Source organism: Triturus cristatus, chromosome 3_1 (genome assembly GCF_964204655.1).
Source record: "Triturus cristatus chromosome 3_1, aTriCri1.1, whole genome shotgun sequence".
NCBI classification, from domain to species: Eukaryota; Metazoa; Chordata; class Amphibia; order Caudata; family Salamandridae; genus Triturus; species Triturus cristatus.
The window spans coordinates 732419564-732438257 of record NC_140583.1 but is presented as its reverse complement, the minus strand read 5'-3'; the positions used below and the strand labels follow the sequence as shown (position 1 = coordinate 732438257).

Genomic DNA, 18694 nt, shown 5'->3' with positions numbered 1-18694 from the left:
GGTAGCGTCATTGGCAGCGATGACAGGGGCAATGGGGGTTGCAAGCAGCAATAGCCTCTTGGTCAGGGCGCTGGCCCTTATTATTTTACACATTAAGCACTGGCTCAAGATAATAGAGGGACTCAAGGTAACAGGCACAATTGTCGCACAATTTTTCCAGTCGAGTGGCTCTACTGGTGATTGCAAGAAGGGGAGTCCTATATTATCATCATTAATTGAAGAGAACCTGCACTTCTCAGCACTAATCAGGCACTATGAGATAGTCAATGCCTGCACTTTGATATCTCCATTTCAGCACAGGGCTGGGGTAGTCAGTCTCACTCGATGCTTCTGTAGCCCTGGCTTTTAAAGGCCTTAGTCTGTCTGTCACTGGAGCGGTGATGGGCCCCTTAGGGCGCTTTAACCAGCCAGACAAATAGCCGTTCAATAGTGAGCTTGCCTCAGATTTGGCACATTGCAGCGGGTATGCCTGCTAGACATCAATGAACAGTTTTTACATGCGGTAAGTTGAAGTGTAAGTGGCCGCCATTGGTGTTAATATATGTGTGATATATTTTACAGTCCTGTCATTGGGGGCAGAGGGCATTTGTTGCCAGCCCCCTACGCCGTTGGATTTTGGTGCTCTCTATGCTTTTCCTAAATGAGTAAACACAGTTCTTAAGGTGGTACCAGTGCTGGAATTGGGAAACATCTCTTCTGGATCCCATAAATTGGGGGTCAAGGTGTGATAACAAAAATGGGGTGGAGTCATGAGGGGTAGAATTTGAAAATCAGAGTCTGACAGTCAATTTATGCATTATTGTAAACAAAATGTTGCAAAGAAATTTGCAACTAGGATAAATGTGTCAGTAAATCTGTTGGTCACAAAGAGGCTGCATTCTAAAATATTTTGCAGGGTTAAGACACTTTTTGCCTAGATCTCTGTGTGCCCAGCAATTTTGAGAGGATTGTAGTGTCTACAAGTATGGACAATTCATTGTTTTTTTACCATTTCCTGTTACTTCATTTATACACATATTAATTGTTGTGTCTCTGTGTGTGATGTAAAGCACTCTGACACCCTGCTATGGGATGAGTAGCGCTATAAAATAATTAAATCAAATATAAAACAGAAGGTGCCTTTTAACACATTCATACACAGAGATAAATCTTGCATCATTACATCTATCATGCACGTTTCCTATATGGGCCGTTGGACAAAGAGTAAAAACTGCCTCCGAGTCATAGTTTCTCTAACATACTTGCAAAGGTCTACGTTGAGTGCCTCTGCTTCCTTCCATTGCATTGGCATCTATATGTGAGGCTCCAGATGGCTCTCAGCCCGGTGATACTCGAAGAAAAGAAGGGCCATTGGCCTTTTAATTCAGGCCTTTGCTTTGGAAGTGCAAAAAAGAAAGCCCTGTCACTGCCTACAGGCTCCTGTTCCAAACGGAATACAGATAACGTGCAGGTGCAGCTTAATTATGTCCTGGTGTTGAAAAATTACACCAGGACAAATTCAGCATGCTTCACAGGGTCTAGAAACAGCTGCCGGAACCGGGATCTGGCAGCATCTTCTTAATTTACAGCACTGGGTGGTACCCACTGTCATTAGGGCATACCCTCCTTTCAACATTATTGAGGTCGGTAAGAGGCACTGTTTCAAATAACAAAGTGGTTTCTTCCTACTCACAGCCTTTTCCCAAGCACTCTAACATCCCACAACATCCCACATCAGCATCTCCTTGCACTACTAGAGAACCACTGGACCTACACTGATGATGCCTCTAACTGGCATATTCTGTTTAACCCTTTTGTGTGCTCATGACAGAACCATTCCGGAATGTGCACACTAGCACAAAATCCCTCTGCTGTGAACAGCAGAGGGATTTCCTTTTTTTGCCTCTGGAAGCGGGGAAGCTTTCCCCAACCTATCAAGGCATTTTTTTGTTTCCAATGTAATGACGCATGGCGCCCTGACGTCATCACATTGAAAATGGATTGAAACTTAGTTTCAGTTTCACTGTTTCAGTGCCCGTGGGGCTATCTCAGCCCCCGAGCACTGAAAAACATGGACGAAGTATCATTGGGCAGGGGAGAATCTCCCTGCTGGGGGATTGCCGCAGTAGGGCGATCCCCAAGCAGAGATCGACCCACTAGACACCAGGGAGGGGAGAGCGGCACCAGGGATATTTTTTTTATAGTTCAGGGGTGGGGACTGCCTAGAATGGGCATGCCAATGCCCCCACCCTCGCCCCCCAACAAAGCCCAGGAGACAGATGGGAGCAATAGCTCCTAATCTGCCCCTTGGGGCGAGGGGGCGGGGGTGGAGGGGCAGAAAGCCCACTAGGCACCAGGGATTATTTTTCTTATATGTAGGGGTAGGGGCTGCCCATAAAGGGCATGCCAATGCCCCGCCACCTAACAAAATGCTAGTCTTTCTGCCCCCCAGGAGGCAGATGGGGGCAATAGCCCCTGACCTATCCCTGAGGGGGCAAAAAGCCCACTAGACACCAGGGATTTTTAAAAACATTTTACATAGGGGTGGGGGCTACCCAGAATGTGCATGTCAATGCCCCCAGGCCAAAAGAAATTGCAACTGTCTTAATGCCCCCCTGGGGAGGCAGATGGGGCAATAGGACTTGATTTGCCCCCTGGAGGGAGGCAGAGAGCCGACTAGGCGCCAGGGATTATGCTGTTTTTTTATACGTAGGGGTGGGGGCTTTTGCCCCCTGGAGGGAGGCAGAGAGCTGACTAGGCACCAGGGATTATGCTGTTTTTATATACGAAGGGGTGGAGGCTTCCCAGAATGAGCATTCCAATGCCTCTCCCCCAAAAAATGAGCACAGTCTTTGTGCCTCCCCCCTCCGGGCACTAGGCACTGGCTTTGTTTTTTGCAATGTGCCTGGCTGTGGATTTTGGGCCCTCGCACAACTGGCACCTAGTGAAACCTAGAAAACCTGTAAATGTTTGAAAAATAGACACCCAGGAGAACCTAGGATGGGGTGACGTGTGCCTCTTAACAGGTTCTGTAACAAACCTCAAACTTTGTAAAACAAAAAACACATTTTCCTCACATATCTGTGATGGAAAGCTCTGGAATCTACAGGGTGCCACAAACTTCCACCCACCCAGCATTCCCCCAAGTCTCCCGATAAAAATGGTACCTCACTCGTGTGGTTAGGTCTAGTGCCCGCGACACGAAATGGCCCAAAACGTACTGTGAAGACTTTAAAATTATCAATCAAAAAAAGACATGGTTTTGCGAGCGAGTCACCTGCGTTTTTGGTCCTGGGCTCAAACCCAGACATTTCTGAAAACTAGACACGCTGTGGAGTCCAGCAAGCTGTGGCTTGTGTGGCTACCCCAACGTTTTCCTACCTAGAATCCCCTGCAAACCTCAAATTTAGCTGAAAAAAATCACATTTTTCTCACATTTCTGTGTGGGAAAGTTGCGGGATCACTGGGATGACACAAATTTCCTTCCACGCAGAGTTCCTCCAGGTCTTACGATAAAAATGGCACCTCACTTGTGTGGGTGGGCCAAGTGCCCGCAGCAGTGAAGGGCCCAAAAGATACTGTGGAGACATCAAAATTATCTATAAAAAAACGACCTGGTTTTGCAAGAGGGCGACAAGCATATTTGGTCCCGGCTCGACGGCCATCTAGAGAAAACTACCAAACCCAGACATTTCTGAAAACTAGACATCCAGGGGCTTTCAGGGAAGTATGGCTTGTGTGGATCCTCCAATGTTTCCCTACACAGAATCCCCTGAAATCCTCAAATTTAGCACAAAAAACACCTTTTCCCTCACATTTCTGCCTAGGATCACCAGGCTGACACAAATTTCCTACCATCCAGTATTTCCCCAGGTCTCCTGATATAAATGGTACCTCACTTATGTGGGTGGGTCAAGTACAGCGGCAGGGAAGGGCCCAAAACCTATTGTGGAGACATCAAAATTATCAATCACAAAATGACCGGGTTTTGCAAGAGGGTCACCTGCGCTTTTGGTCCTTGGCTCGACGGCCATGTAGAAAAACCTGCCAAATCCACACATTTCTGAAAACGAGACATCTGGGGTAGTCCAGGGAAGTGTGACTTGCATGGATCCCCCAATGTTTTCCTAGCCAGAATCCCCTGCAAACCTCAAATTAGCTGAACAAAATCAATTTTTTCTTACATTATTGAATGAGAAAATTGTGGAATCACTGGGCTGATACACATTTCCTAAAACCCACTGTTTCTCCAGGTCTCCCGATAAAAATGCTACCTCACTTGTGAGGGTTGGCCAAGTACCCACGCAGGGAAGGGCTCAAAACACATTCTGAAGACATCAAAATGATCTATCACTAAACAACCTGCTTTGGCAAGGGGGCCACCTGTGTTTTTGGTCCCGGGCTTGATGAACATTTAGGGAAACCTGCCAAACCCAGACATTTCTGAAAACTAGACACGCGTGGGAGTTCCGGGAGGTATGGCATGCATTGATCCCCCAATGTTTTCCTACTGAGACTCCCCTGCAAACCTCAAATTTAGCTTCAAAAAAATCTAATTTTTCTCACATTGCTGACTGGGATCACTGTGCCGGCACAATTGTCCTACCACACAGAAGTCCCCTTGGTCTCCCGATAAAAATTATAATGTATAGGTTTGCTGGGTTTTCCTAGGTGCTGGCAGAGCTGGAGTCCAAAATCCACAGCTAGGCACATTGTGAAAAAAGGGTACGTTTTCAGTGGAGAAATGTGATGTGTCCATGTTGCATTTTGGGCCATTTCCTGCCGCGGGTACTAGGCCTACCTACACAAGTGAGGCACCGTTTTTATTGGGAGACTTGGAGGAATGCTGGGTGAGTGGATATTTGTGGCTCCCTGCAGATTCCAGAAATTTCCATCACAGAAATTTTAGGAAAATGTGTTTTTTTTAAAATAACGTTTGGGCTTGGCAAGGGATTCTGGGTAACAGAACTTGATGAGAGCCACACAAGTCACCCCCATCCTGGATTTCCCTGGGTGTCTAGTTTTATTTTTTTTATAGGTCTGCTAGGTTTCCCTAGGTGCCGGCTGAGCTAGAACCCAAAATTCACAGTAGTCACCTTGCAAATAAAGGGCAGGTTTTCTGTGGAAAAATGTGAATTGTCCATGTTGCATTCTGGCCCGTTTCCTGCTGCGGGTACTAGGCCTACCCACACAAGTGAGGTTCCATTTTTATCAGGAGACTTGGGGGACTACTGGGTGGGTGGAAGTTTGTGGCTCCCTACAGATTACAGAACTTTCCATCACAGAAAAGTGAGGAAAATATTTTTCTTTTTTAACAAAGTTTTGAGCTCTGCAAGAGATTCTGGGTAACAGAACCTGGTGAGAGCCACACAAGTCATCCCATTCTGGATTCCCCTGGGTATCTAGTTTGAAAAAATGTTCATGTTTGCTAGGTTTTCCTAGATGCCGGCTGAGCTAGAGCCCAAAATCCACAGCTAAGCATATTGCGAAAAAAGGGTAAATCTTCTGTGAAAAAATGTGGTGTGTCCATGTTGCGTTTTGGGCCGTTTCTTGTCAGTGGCACTAGACCTACCCACACAAGTGAGGTACCATTTTTATCAGGAGACATGGGGGAATCCTGCATCGGTGGGTGGAAGTTCGTGGATCCACGCATATTCCAGAACTTTCCATAACGGAAATATGAGGAAAATGTGTTTTTTCATTTGACAAAGTTGGGGGTTTGCAAGGGAATCTCGGTAATAGAACCTAACGAGAGCCATACAAGTCACCCCATTCTGGATTTCCCTGGATGTCTAGCTTTTAAAAATGTACAGGTTTGCTAGGTTTCTCTAGGTGCCGGCAGAGCTAGAGCCCACAATCCACAGCGAGGCACATTGCAAAGACAGTGTCAGTTTTCTGTGGAAAAATGTGGTGTCCACGTTGCGTTTTGGCCCATTTCCTGTCATTGGCACTAGGCCTACCCGCACAAGCGAGGTACAATTTTTATCAGGAGACTTTGCGAAATACTAGGTGGGTGGAAGTTTGTGGCTACCCACAGATTCTAGAACTTTCCATCACAGAAATGTGAGGAAAATGTGTTTTTTTCACAAAGTTTCAGGTTTGCCAGGGATTCTGGGTAACAGAACCTGGTAAGAGCCACACAAGTCACCCCATCCTGGTTCCCCTGGACGCTAGTTTTAAAAAATTTATGGATTTTCTAGGTTGCCTTATGTGCCAGCAGAGCTAGGCACATTGCGGAAAAAGGGTCAGTATTCACTGGAAAAATGTGATGTGTAAACATTGCGTTATGGGCCATTTTCTGTTGCGTATTCTAGGCCGACCCACAAAAGTGAGATACCATTTTTATCGGGAGACTTGGGGGATACGTAGAACAGTGTGGATCCCAACAGATTCCAGAACTATCCATCACAAAAATGTGAGGAATTTAGTTTTTTAGACAAAGTTTGAGGTTTGCAAGGGATTCTGGGTAACAGAACCTAGATGAGTCACCTCATCATGGATTCCCCTGGGTGTTTAGTTTTCAAAAATGTATAGGTTTGCTAGGTTTCCCTTGGTGCCAGCTGGGCTAGGGTCCAATATCCACAGCTAGGCACATCGCGAAAGATGGGTCAGTTTTCACTGTAAAAATGTGATGTGTCCACGTTGCATGTTGGGCCGTTTCCTGTCGCAGGCACTAGGCCTACCTACACAAGTGAGGTAACATTTGTATGAAGAGACTGATGGGAACACAGAATAGAAGAACAAATGTTATTACCAATTGACTTTCTTGCACTTCTGCCTTCCAAATGTAAGACAATGTGTAAAACAGAAGTCATTTTGAAAAATCTCCAATTCACATGCTTGTATGGGCACCCAAAATTTCTGAGATGTGCAAATAACCACTGCTTCTAAACTCGATTATCTGTTCCCATCTCAGAAATATATAGGTTTCCTTGGTACCCATTTTTCGCTCTTTATATTTTACCAAATGAATTGCTATATACCCGATACACAATGAAAAACCATTGCAAGACGCACCTCAGTTATTGGCTCTGGGTACCTTGGACTCTTGGTGAACCTACAAGTCCTATATATCCCTGCATCCAGAAGGGTCCCGCAGACATAACGGTATAGTGCTTTAAAGAACCTGCCATACTTGGAAGTTACAGGTGAAAACGGCACAAATTGCTGTTTTTTTCCAACCCAATTTCAATAATTTTTTATTTCAATTGTTAGTTTCTATAGAAAATCCTTGAAGGATCAACACAAATGACCCCTTGTTGAATTCAGAATGTTGCCTCCAAGTCAGAAAAGTATAGTTTTCTGGGATCTATTATTGCTTTCACACCCATTACTATCACTAATTGGAAGGAGGTTGAAAGCACAAAAAATAGGAAAAATAGGCTATGTGCCAGTAAAATGCCAAAACTGTGTAGAAAGTTTTGGTTTTTTGACAAATGTCTGCCTGTTAATGGAAGCTGGGAAGATGGTGATTTCAGCACCACAAACCCTTTGTTGATACCTTTTGCAGGGAAAAACCAGATACTTTCTTCTGCAGCACTTTTTACTCATTTTTCCTCCAAAAATTGCTGTATTTTGTCCAATTTCTCGGTTCCCTCCCGGGGATCCACAAACACTGGGTACCTTTAGAATCCTCCAAATATTGGTAGAAAAGGACGCAAATTTGGGGTGGATACCTTACGTGGACAAAAAGTTACAGGGGCCAAAGAGCAAACTACCCCAAATAGCCAAAAAAATGCTTAGCACGGGGGAGGGGAAAGGCCTAGCAGCGAAGAGGTTAAATGCACGTGATGAGCTTAATCATCCCTTATAGTAACTTACGTTTTTTAAATAATGTTGGCCTATTAGAACTGTAGTGCCAAGATCACAAACTACTGCCTTGATATTACAAAAGTCAGGCCTAAGGCAGGATATTACATCCAGCTTCAAATTCCATTCCCCACAAAGATAGCCTTCCATTGGCCTCGGTACATATATGTGAGCATGGCATACAACATCTGTTTTTTACAAGTCAGTGCCTAATATGAATATAAAACCATTCCGTGGATCATTATACAGATATTCCTTCAGGAAAAGAATTAATTGTAAATGCAGATCATTCTAGCCGCTCTCACAAAAGTGCAAAAGCAAACTTAATTTATGAGTGTTAAATGAAAAAATATACAGAAAAGTAGAAGAGTCAGGCTGATTTATTGGACACCCCTCAAACACTTAGAACTGGTTCGTGTGTTTAGATGTCCTTTGTTGATATGTAGTGAAACAGAATGTCTCTGCCACTACAAATGTGGACTATTTATGACGTGGGTAGGCAAGGCGTCAATCTTGCAGCTGTCTGATGGCTTGTTACAGTTCACTACCGGGGATTTCTTTCATTTGTTTCTGTCCACAATTGTAAAGATGTATCCTCGGAAACGCAGCATCGTCTTGTGAACCACCTCTGTACACTGTAAAAAGTAAAAAAAAACTACCCATTCCCAGTTGCCACCTAGTCTTCAAAATGTAATTTGACCAACTATTGGCTGGGAAGAAATAAACTTTGGGTGGATTAAAATGACAATTGTAATTTCTTTACTTTGCAGATAAGGACGTTTCATCAAATTTATTGAAATAGACACAAGCTCAGAGTTTTTGTTGACTGATTCAGACAATGTCTAAAACACCTTCATCCATACACAATCCGTTATTTAACAGAGGTCTGTTCTGGTGTCATTTCATCTTTCCCCACATGAACTTTCCTGACGCTAATTTCCAGCAAAGACTGCTCTCCCCAACTGGCTGCCTCCCATAGCACCTTGCCAGCCCCACATGTCCCATACAGCAAGTAGCCTTACACCAGCAATTCCCGACATCATTCCCATTGCTGGTAACCCGCAATGCCCTTTCATGTTCCATCGAGCAGCAGGATCTCAGATTGTCCAAGGAGGAATGAAAAGAACTGTCGATGGTGAATGATCATTCATGTGGCAGGTAGAGTGTAAGAAGGGAAATGGCTGTCAGTGGGTAAGGCGTTGTCATGGAAAGGTCTGCTGTAGGTGCCTGTCAGCTAGTAACGACTAACAGCCTCATGCATCAACCCAAAATCCAGTCGGTAAAATACCGATTCGCTAATAGCTCCCGGTATTAAGTTAAAAATACCCAATCCCAATGCATCAACCCAAAAGCAGAAATCGCTATTTAAGGAATCCTTAAATAGCGATTCTTTAAATAGGGATTCCTTAAATACCGATTCCTTAAATAGGGATTCCTTAAATACCGATTCCTTAAATAGCGATTGCATTTAAGGAATCCCAAAGTGAGATTCCTTAAATGCAATGCATCAAAGTTAAAAAATTAGCGATTTCGCTAATAGGGGGAGCAAATTACCATGAAGATGAACTGCATGGTACTTTGCAAAAACTTTGAAAAATGCACTTTTGTGCATTTTTCAAAGATTCATGTTGCGCACACACATGCCCTTAGAGCATGTGTGTGTGCAACATAAGTGCACATATCATTTTCAGGGGTGCTATAGGGTGTCATTTTGACACCCTTGCACCCTTGAAATTGCATGAGCAATTAGCGAGAACCTACTGGTACTCGCTATTTGCTCATGCAATCTCCGATTCATTCCTATGGGCCTGGAGGCCCATAGGAATGATTGGGACGGCATTCCTTAATTGCTACTCGCTATTTGCTAGTAGCAATTAAGGAAAGTTAAGGAATCGCTATTTGAATAGCGATTCCTACATGCATAGCCTTTTGCTATTCCTTATTAGCGAATCCTTATTTTTCGCTAATAAGGAATCGCAAATGCTAATGTTGATGCATATGCCCCATAGTCTACAACAGGGCTCTCCAATCTTTTCTATCACAAGAGCTAGTGCTGATCCATGAAAATAGTCCTGAGCCACTAATGACTTTGGCCACTGTTGCAGTAGTGACTACCTCAAATACAATCAAAATGGTGACCACACCTTGCATTACTAGTAGTGAACACCACGATTTATGTCACAATATCCAGTGACAATATATCTGCAAGCCAAAATATATTATCCAGAAAATTGACTATGATAGCACCTAAAGGCAGGCAAGTAGGGAGTTACGATTCTTAAATTCACATCTGTATACCTTGGCGATACATGTATCTTCAGTGTAAACAGATGTGGAGTTAGGAAGGTAAAGAAAATTAGACATAGCTATAAATACTTATCTTTATGATGTTGTGATAGTTGATATCCTGGATGCAATGTTTGGCTGGACGATAGTTAGCACTCAGTGATGTAGTAGTACACCAACCCCCAGCTCATAAGACAGGGTTACTTACAGCAATGCCAGGAAAAGCTTTATAAATCCAAAATGCCTCCACATGACTAATGAAATAACAGCAAAACATGCACAACCACACAAAGGAAATTCTAACAGCTATAAATCTCATCAACTTGGTTTGAACTATTCTTTCATGAGGAACTTTAAATATGTTTTAGATGTTTAATCATTTTGTTTTCAAACATCAGCATATCAGTTTCGCATAGACCATGTATTTCTATCAAATATACACTTTCCATGTTCAAATAACACACTCAAAATAAAAATGGATTCTTTTTCTGAAAAAGAATTGCCTCAAAATTCAGTTTAAATTCAAGTCCCAAAATATCAGTTTGTTATTTCCCTATAACAAATGCAACACATTGACAGATTCTACTCCACCATCCAAAGTAACACCATCTCATGCTAGAAGTGCCCATCATAATACCAAACAAGTCAACACTGTGCCAAGGGTGCCCACCGTAATGTCATAGCCACCGTTGTGCCAATGCTGCCCGCCATATTGCTATGAACTACCACTTCATGTCAGTCATGGACTAAATTATTCCAGGGATAGCCACAATTCTGTTAAAAATGGTCACAATGTCACAATTAGGCCATGAATACTCACAATTACCCACGTACAGCTCCCGTTTTACAATGATTACTCCAATGATGCCCAACATATGCCAATAGTTGCCAATAATGCCATTGTTATCTCAAAGCCAACATTATGTCTGGAATAGTCATAATTGTGCCAGAGATGAAACACTTATATTGCGAGAACCATACACATTTTGTGTTCCTTGACACCCGCAATGACTTCCAGTAAGAGACAATGACTTTCAAAGCTGGATACAACACCAGCCACATGCACAACAAATACATAATAACACTAGTTTGCATACAAGAAACATTTAAATAATATCACACACATTCATGTACACACCACTCCCACTGTCTGAAATAAACAAGGACATTGCCTCTCTATACTCTCAAAATACTCTCTGCTATCCTTGCAGACAGAGCTGCTAATGGACAGTTGTCATATGCTTCTACTCTTTCTCTGGGAGTTCCACACTCTAATGACTCCACTCTGGATACTGCTGGCACTTCTTTTGTGGCCCCGTTTTGACAGGTACCGTAAGATCGATATAGTGGGAATTGTAAAGTGGCTAATCATCATGTGATTTTGCTAAATTGAAAGTGGAGACTGGTGGTCTTGTTGCAGGCATCTCAGGCTCTCAGGGTGTGTGATTGTGTCTAAGCGTGTTGCCCTGTCATTGGTTTGGCTGGCAGCCACTCCAAGGTTATGGAACTGAGTCATGTCCTCATCTTCAAAATAGGTATGCTCTCTATACATCCTGCTCTGCTTCACTTCTAGAAACTACTTCCATGGTGGTGGCGAGCTGCCAGTAGCTCTTGAGCTACCCGTTGGAGTGTTCCCTGCACTCTGGTGCATAATGCACAGCTCTCCAATGATGATCTATTCACACAAGTATGCTGATGTCTGTAACAACTCACTACATTCTCTAGGTGTTCACAATCTCCCATAAACTCACTCTGGCTGCACAGTCATAATCAGTCAGTCTGTTTGAAAAATACTGTCATAGACAGTATGTAAGAAATGAGGGGCGGTGTTGCACCTGCACTGTATGAAACTAATAGACCCAACTCAACAAAAGGGGGTTGTTGGAGTGAGAGGAAATCAGCTAACCTAGATGTATTTGAATCACCCCTGCATAGCCTAATTGAAATGGTATTTTTTCTATTTTAAATATTAGTACTATAGCACTGTTATTTGCCCTACAATTTGAATGAAATAATTGTCAATGAACATTTTTTAAATGGCCTATATCTTCAATGTTGTTCTGTATGTCCTCACTAACCTTTATAATAAAATATAGGATTGTTCAACATTACAAACATTGACATCCAAGTGTTTGAGAGATGCTCCTTTCACAGTGTTGCTAAGGCATAGTATGTTGGACGACCCTTGGACAGGAAAGCTAAACAACCCCACGTTTCACGGCTCACACACACTAAGCCCTGGCTTGTAAATCTACAAAAAACCTCACATCACTGTGTATCAATCTTTCTCAGTATTTTGTTGCTTGATTTAAAGGAAACAAATTCTGGACACTCAATTTAATCAGTAGGGTAATAAACATTGAAGACCGGTTTGACATCATAAACATGAACACCGAATGTATTAGAGTTAATATATTGCTAAAATGCACTATAAACTATAATTGTCTAAAAAGTTCTATTTATTTTTACAAGGTGAATGAGAAAGATCTTAGTCATCAGACGCAACTGCACTGGCCACTCTGCCTGTGGAAAAAAGATCACAAGTCTTTAGTGGCAGCAGCACTCCTGCCTGTAAGAATGATCTTCGAGACCAGCCTCGCTCGTCAGGTTTGTGTGGAGAGCATCTTGCGCCTCTCCTGCTCCTCAGAACACAAGATCTAATACATCAGCAGAGCCTTGTCCTCATTACACAAATCAATGCATCCACAAATCACGTTTGGTCCTCACAACACCACCAACTGTGGCCACCCCTGTCCTTTCTCTTGTGGCAACTACAACCATAACATCTGCTGTGCAGCCAGGACACACCGCAGCTGTGGTCACCCACACGAGCTCACAGGGTGGTCTGGAAAGGGCTGAGGCACGCCCTTCCGTGGAGTGGGAGGCTCAGGGTGCAGTCACCAATGTAAACACCATGAGCACAGCCATGATGGGTGCAGCTATGTGGCAGAGGAATCCCCTGGCCCAGATTATTGAACTTGTAAGGGCCAAGAATGATCTCATGAAGGTCCAGAGGAGATCCAGAAGGCACAGAAGGATCTAAAGGACAGTGTGACTTTAAATGGCGCAACATCCACTGCAGAAAATGGTGAGAGGACCTTTGGTAGTGGACCTCTGCATTGCGCTGAGCAAGCTGGGAACATCCTCCCTACAAAAACAGATGAGGTGTGGAGGTAACTCACCCCTTTGATACAGCGCATTCAGGCAGAGGCCTACAATAACTTGAAAGGGGAACTGATGGCCATGGAGCAGCTTCAAGCGGGTAAGTTTATTCATGTGAAAAAAAAATATATGTTGTTCTTAAAAATTCTTTCCAGTTTTCAGGTTGTAATTCAATGTCACAATAAAAAAAAATGAAATTAAGTTCCTATTATAAGGCCCATAGTATATATTTGACTTTGGCCTAGATTTAGAGTCTAAGGGACAGTTACTGGATAGCAAACATACAAGAAATGCCGTACACCTTCTTACAAGTGTGGTTACACTTGCAATAAGGCAGATGGGATATCTGTTACATTTGTGAAGCAGAATCATAACTTTTCAAACTATAAATGAGGCACGTTGTCAATACTGTATTTATAACTTTGCCGAAGGAACAGCTGTTACTGATGGATCACGCCCTGTCCTTTCATCAAGTGGTTCATGAGAATTACGGTTCTGTGGTGCACATAAAAAGTTTTGGACATTCTCGTATCTATATCAAAGATGAGGCCTTGACACAACTGTGTTTTTAATAATATTAAGCAACATGGATAGTATCCCCTGGCCAGTACTTCAGACTGTATTTTGTATAAGACCAGGGCCTGTTTTAGCACTGGTGGCGCCCGGTGTGACGATGTTCCTTGGCGCCCCCCCCCCCAATGACCTCCTCCTCCAAATATTCCCTCACTACTGCCCTTTAACAGTACCCCTCAAGTCTCCATACCCACTCTGGGGGTTCGATTTAAAAATAAGAATTGATTTCTACCCAAATGAATCCTTTTTGTAACATTAGGATAATGAAAGACTGGGGAAAACATCTTAACACTGTAATCTATATGTCTGCAGGTTGCATCAGCTCTTTGCTGACAGTTAATAGCTCACTGTTCAATATTAGGATTTTAACTTATAATCTGCAAGTAGCAAAAGGATCTCTCTGACAAAAGCAGTAACCCACTGGCCTATATACATCATATGCAGTTTGTTATCTTCATGTTACACATTTTTTTGCTGCAGGCATATTAACCCTCTACGCTACCTTACGATGAGTCAAAACTTCCAGTGACAAAACTCTGATCTTTCTCCAGGAAGAACATTAATCACATGAGTTATATTGACATTGTTATTGTTGCCTGAAAATTGAAATGGAGCAAAGTACTAAACAGCGCAGTAACTTACAAACATGGGGCCCACACCCGAAGTCAGTGCCCATGCTGTGGCACTGTTCACACCACCCTGTATAAGACATCCAGATCCTGGGCAAGTGTATGAACACACTGCTATTCAAAAGGTTGCCTAGGCATTGACCCACAGAAGTAGTTTACATTTAGGTCCATTTAGTTATGCACACGTGATAGAAGATATGTACAAATGTGAATGCTAGGCATGGGCCACTACTATACACCATATAATGAACATGGCTGTAAACAATATTCCAAAGTAACCATATATCAATATCTGCCTGGACAGATTTTTGAAAAATAGATAGTCCATAAAACATGACAGAACAGACATATACCAATTTCAATGTGCATTAAAGCATATCTACATTCTAATATTTTGACCAAAATGTATGTGACACAGTTTGATAGGCGGGATACTGCATCACAAATGTGATGGATATCCTGGATTACAAGTGCATTATATCCTATAGCACTTGTAATAAGGTGGATGGGAATTCCGTCACATTTGTGAGAAGAGTAAGCCACCCGCCAAACTGTGAAGCAGGTACATGGTGTCCCTTATAACAAACGGTACAGATGTGGCGCGCTGTTTGGGATTGGATTGCAATTGTGAATACTTAGGTAAACTACGTTTTACTTGAATTTAGATTATTAACAGATGATGATTTACAGTGTATGATTTCGAATTTTGCACAAAAGTTACAGATAATCTATACACATTATTATAAGTGACAATCAAATATACTTGTAACAAGGCAGACAGAATATCAGTGATATTTGTGATGGAACAGATGGTCTTCCAAAATCAGGCCCTTTATGATGTCTCATTAGGTGCCCTTTGTTAGGATTAGATTGGCGCAATGACTAATGTTTGGCCCTCTTTAATGTGTGTACCTTTTGCTATTGACCTCTTTAGTAGGTAACTGATATGGGCATATGTCTGCTTTCACCTTCCTCCAGAGCAAGTGAGGGAGACACTGACTAGACTTCAAGGGACGCACTGAAGAGCCACTGGGAGTTCAAAGGTGAAACCACCAACGCAGAAGGACCCAGTGGCAATGAGGCCAATAGCACATGGGATTAGGAGGCCCCTGACCCAGGCTAGCCCCTCATAGTGGTGGCCGAAACAAAACGAGCCACAATATTTGTTTGTGTGACCGTCGCCACCACTCCCACCAGCACCAGTATCACACCTGTCCCCTGGTTTAAAGCCAGCACTCAGTCTGTAACTAGGTTGGGAGTCCCCTTCATCCCAGGCACCTCTCCTCTACCCCCATCCCACTAGCAATGGTGTCAGAGTAGCCACTGGAAGTTCTAAAGATCCTCTCTGTGTGGTAGACAGCATTATTGAATGGTGTCCAGGACAGCATTGTTGTATGCCGTCCTGGGTGTCAGTCAGCAACTCACACAAGTGGCTGTCATCTTGGATGACATGCAGTCTGCTCTGTCTGCCTTACAGAGAGGCTCTCTCTCTCTCTTACTGCCTCCGCTGACACCAATCCTTCCAGGTCATCTGCCCCTTTTCCACTTTTCCACATTCTACCCCATTCCACCACCTGCCCCCATTCAAAGCCCTGCCCCTTATTCCACAGCCCACCCTAAGTTCTTCTCCTGACCCAATCCGTCCACCTCCCTCCACCATTCCACCTGACCTCAAAACGTCCCATATCTTTCTACAAACATTCTAATAGCCCCAAACACTCATATTACCCAAAACCTAACCATTCCTGTCATCGTCCCCCCACAAAATCCCCCAGGCCTGCCCCACCAAAAGAATACTAAAACCAACACCCCATCCCAAAAGGTAGGTGCCCAGACAGGCGCCTGGGTGATGAAGAGCCCAATGAGTACAGTACTGTGATGTGGAGGCAAGATAAGAGGATGACGCCTGCTATAGACTCTGACAGGACCCTATTCCTAATTACCTACTCCTGGACTTTACTTTTCTTGTTTATATATTTGTTTTAATTGTAAATACCCAGAGTAATAAGATTTTCGTTGTCCCTTAATATTTATTATTTATAAAAGTGGATAATTCAAATGTTTGTGTCTGTTGTGTACTTGGAGATATAAGTAGTTGTGTTAAGTGTTACATTGTTTGCCAAATATGAATGCATTTTCGAAGCTTTTGTTTGTGTTAACAATTTACTTCCATTTTCAGATCTTGTGATTTCTTGTGTATTGTACTGTGGGAGATGAACATCATTTCCTTTCCTACGCATTAAAGGAAGTGGGAGCGTTATTGTGAGGGCCTAGCTTTCAGAGTGATAATGTATTTGTGATTACATTTAACGTCATTATAATTGTGGGTAAGTTTAGGAGTACCTGCAGTTATTGTGGCTCACATATAGTCCCTGCCATACATTATGTATGCCTACTCTAAGCATACGTATATGAGTGCAATGTCTTGCATGTGAGCATGAGTCCAGCCCTGAGATTATGAGCTAGATTTAAAGATGCAACATGTCAGTGAATGGGTAGTGGAAATTTGTACTTGGGGTACCTGGTTGAATACTATGTTTGTGGTGTGTGTTAAGTGAGGAAAGTATGATGAATGTTAGGCTCAGAATAGCTGCGTGATATATGTTAAACACTCCAATATGAAGACTTTATTAGTATACATTTATTTTGTAAAACAGTTAAAACTTTTAGTTCTAAAGTATTAGCATTATATGTTGTGTAACAAAGCAGATTTGTTAAACTTGCACATTGTCTTACTGACTTGAGATGTTGGGGTAGTAAAATTGTGTCAGGTTACATTTTAATATGGGTATGTAGAGTGAGGGATGGAGAGGGTAAATTGATGCCAGGTGTGATTTGGTGTACATAGCTGTATATTTAGTGCCAGTGATAGTTAACATAGTGCATTCAAAAAGGGTAAAACATTGTAGTAACTTTCTCTTTTGTTTTGCATTGTGTTGTTGTTCCTCCAGCACTGCCAGATAGAGTACCAGGCCTTAGCAGGGACATGTAGAAAGAGTAGGTTTATTGGTTGTTGTGGGCAGGGTTTAGCTATGTATGCCCTTTTCCTCCACCACAGGTGTGGATAATAAACCACCATGCTTCCATCACGGAAATTAGACTCTAAATACGACTGAGTAATGGCTTTCCGCCGCTCCCTTCATCATGTTTAGGATCAACGGAGTTGGGAAAATGCTTTTGAATGTTACGTCACTGTGGTATATCAACATATAATGAGTTACAGTACATGGAATGCTGCAATCTCTGCATAAAATATGTCTAATTGTCATATTGCGGTCTAGCTGTGTCTCGCAAGATACATGTAATAACAGCATAACCTAACAGATACACTGTTATTACATTTGAGTCGTTTTGTACAACACCTGCTGCCAGAGCCACCACATTGTGAAAGGTAGGTCAGGAAGCAGAGTTACAACTGCTGTGTAAACAATGACAACGGTAACCAGCTTTTCAGCTCTCATGGTCTTTTGTCCTGAAATGAAGAGCCATCAGTAGCAAGCTGCAGTTCTTTGCAGGAAGGCAAACATTATTTATACGTTTCTGCACATTGACTTACAGCTATTTTTTAAGTTACTTATAAAAATGTGCTTTTACAACAAAATATTAACTGCATATTAATGTGATTGACTTTACAGTAGAACCACCATAGTCACTCATATGAAGAAGCAAGAGACTACAGATTTAAGATTTTTGGTTTAGAGGTACTGGAGTAATCTGCTGGAATAAAATGCCCTCCCTCTTAAATTAAAAGAATAATAAAAACCACCTCTGTGTTCAGCCTTCAGCCCCCTTCTTCTATATGGTTACGTAACTCCGTGATGACTTGCAATGCCCGCATAAGGTATGGCAGAGAGTATTTTATCTCATATATTATGATGTATTTGTAAGACATATTTTGAATGTGTATGATTATTTATTCCGCCAGAAAATGCCGCATCAAATGCTGCAAATAATTATTAAACAAATAAATGCATTGAATGCCACTAACAAGTCCTCCACATGAATCACCTAATTAGATAATATTGCACCAGATACCAGAAAATGGTGAAACACAGGATATGATTTGAATTTTTCATTAACCTCACTGACCTTTGTGCCTTAGGGCCTTCCAAGCGCTATTCTGAGGATCCCGGCGGCTTCTCAACTCAGTGTCCTGAGTTTTGCTTATTGGTGCACTTGAAGTGTGATATTGTTGCTCTGGGGGCACTGCAGGAGCCTCGTCAAGAAAAGACGGTCATGCAAATATTCCTTCTGAA

At 42.6% G+C, this 18694-nt stretch overlaps 1 protein-coding gene across 2 annotated transcripts in view; it reads right to left on the bottom strand.

Moving 5' to 3' along the window:
* TSPAN4 (tetraspanin 4) overlaps positions 1 to 18694 on the bottom strand; it is a 2753320-nt gene that overhangs the window by 1111081 nt on the left and 1623545 nt on the right. For both annotated transcript variants that reach the window (XM_085644888.1, XM_085644889.1), the window contains one exon: positions 18528 to 18689. The gene's annotated coding sequence lies outside the window, so the exon portion shown is untranslated. The remainder of the gene's footprint in view (positions 1 to 18527; positions 18690 to 18694) is intronic.